The sequence below is a fragment of the Panthera leo genome, chromosome C1 (assembly GCF_018350215.1).
Source record: "Panthera leo isolate Ple1 chromosome C1, P.leo_Ple1_pat1.1, whole genome shotgun sequence".
Classification (NCBI taxonomy): domain Eukaryota; kingdom Metazoa; phylum Chordata; class Mammalia; order Carnivora; family Felidae; genus Panthera; species Panthera leo.
In genome coordinates this window covers 151,800,778-151,803,367 of record NC_056686.1, presented here as the reverse complement: position 1 = coordinate 151,803,367, position 2,590 = coordinate 151,800,778, and the positions used below count along the sequence as shown (strand labels likewise).

General features: G+C 37.5%; 1 pseudogene; it reads left to right on the top strand.

The window, feature by feature from the left end:
- Positions 1–664: 664 nt before the first annotated feature.
- On the top strand, positions 665–1,144 carry LOC122227835 (annotated as a pseudogene).
- The last annotated feature ends 1,446 nt before the right edge of the window (positions 1,145–2,590 follow it).

Sequence of the window (2,590 nt, the reverse complement as noted above, 5' to 3'; positions counted from 1 at the left end):
CCACTGCCAACTGAAAACAACCTCCAAAATATGGTAATTCATTTTTCTTTCAATATACTAGCCCCTATGGACTTTAATTCAATCTACCCACATCAAAATTAGCTTATCTTCTACAATGTTTACTAGATATAAAACTTAACGCTTCAAAAAAATCCCGTCTCAATCAATATTGAGGATTTTCCACTCACCGACCATCATTGTTTCTAACTGAATTAGCATCATGGATAGAATGTCTGAATTGAGTGACCCAAAGCTAAATTTTTGAGAGGCCCAGCATTGGTCAAACTACTGAAGCAGATTAAATTTTCCTCTGCTTTCTCCTTCCTTTCCTTCTTTTAGAAGCTTCTTGCTCTTACTTCTTGTTTCTTACTTCTTACCACTGACGCTTATTATGTTTAAAGAAATTCTTATTAGAAAATTCTAAAAAAATGTTATTATTTTTGAGTAAAGCATGGACTAATTAGTAGTTTACTCTTGGACCCCAGTACTCTAATCAGAGGTGGCACATTTTAGTGGTAAACATCAGCAAAAGCTGAGTTTTGTTCCATCAGCGAATTTTATAATTCTGTCAAAGTGGATGAGAGAAATTACCTGGCTTCGAGGTCTTCAATTTCAAAGTGAAGGAACTGGGCCTTGCCTTTGCCGCCACCCGTGCTGCCCAGCCATGGTCAATCCCCCCGTGCTCTTAGACGTTGTCCTGGACAGTGACCCCTTGGGCAGAGTCTCCTAGCTGTTTCCAAAGTTCCAAAGAAGGCAGAGAACTTTTGTGCACTGAGCACTGGGAAGAAAGGATCGGGTTATAAAGCTTCCTGCTTTCACAGGATTATTCTGGGATTTATGTGCCAGGGTGGTGACCTTACACACCCTAAGAGCCCTGGTGGCAAGTCTACCTATGGGGAGAAATTTGATGATGAGAATTTCATCCTGAAGCACACGGGTCCTGGCACCTTGTCCATGGCAAATGCTGGACCCGATAAAAATGGTTCCCAATTTTTCATCTGCCAGGACTGAGTGGTTGGAGGGCAAGCACGTGGCCTTTGGCAAGGTGTAAGACAGTGTGGATATTAAGGAAGCCATGGAACGCTTTGGGTCCAGGAATGGCAAGACCAGCAAGATCACCAGGGCTGACTGTGGACAAATTTAATAAATTTGACTTGTGTTATGTTAACTACCAGACCGTTCCTTCTACAGCTCAGAAGACCACCCCTCCCCCTCCCCGCCATCCGCTCAAAATATCCTATAATCTTCGTGCTGTTGCTGGAGTTCTATGGGTTCCATATTTTCCTTACTCCCCTCCACATCTACCTGGATTGCAGAGTTGAAATAAAATAAAATAAATATGAAATAAGAACTAAGCAAAAATAATAATAATAATAATAAAGTGGACGAACTGGATTGTAGACTCCAATTTTACTATTTTCTATTATTTCATATTATATTTATATTAATACTTTAAATATCATTTTATATTATATCTGATTTTTTGTCCATATATGTTCAAACACCTGGTGCTATTGCAGGATACAGTTAGGCCATATCTCATCATCACAAATGTTAATTGAATATTCATATCATTGATCTACAATTTCAGGATATTTGACATAACTCAGAATCTTCAAGACATTATCATTTAGAAAACAAGTGTAAAGCTTTTATACTTGAGTAGATTTCCTTTAGATTTTATTATTAATGGAATCTAATCATATGCATTATATACATCGCTTTTAGAAATATCAAAATATATATGTACAGATTTTTAACAAAGTAAAGCAATTATTTCAGTAAAGCAATTATTGCCTCTTTCCCCAAACCACAAATACTTAAAAAAATTATTTGGAGCAAAAGAACATTACTTAATATTTCATCTCTCGTCCATCCTATTTTTCAATTTAAGAGACTGTCTTACGAATTTCTTAAAGTTGTTGCTTGTTTGGTTTTAAAAATATATTCAAACTAAGCTTTGTTTTTTAATCTAAACTTTTGTAAATGTTACAATTTCCCTTTAGAAGTTGGGAGTTGGCTATTTCTTCTTATAGTTTAATTTCTAGAATAAGTCATATCTCAAGTTGTAATGTTCTGCTTGGTACAGAAGATAAGGGTATGCCCTAAAACTTAACATGAATCTTATGAATGTTTGTAAAGTTTGTGTTTAGACTATTCCCAAATTAGCAATGTCTGATTTCAAATGGCTCTTACATTCAACTGCCAGGCACTTCCGATTTCACTGCTGATAGAACTGCACAGAATCCTGTTCCCTTCCTAGTCTCTTCTGCAGCACTTGAATGTCAGAATCCCTTGCCATGACGGTAGCATAAAACCTCGTGGCCTGATGTGTTGGGCAGGGAGCAGCATGGAGATTCCTGATACCGCTGGAGGCTTTTCACTGTGAGAGATATCTTCCTTGGGTCCCAAAACAAAAGAGCTGAGTTACTGTTGAATCATCAGAATTTTATTGACACCCCACTATGTACAAACTAGCCCTTCTCCTCCAAATGTCCTCCTCAGAACATAGTGTTTCACTTTCTTCAAATGTTTGGGATTGTATGGGTCCATAACCTGTTCCTAAGGCATAAGGCCTTTGCTGTGTGAT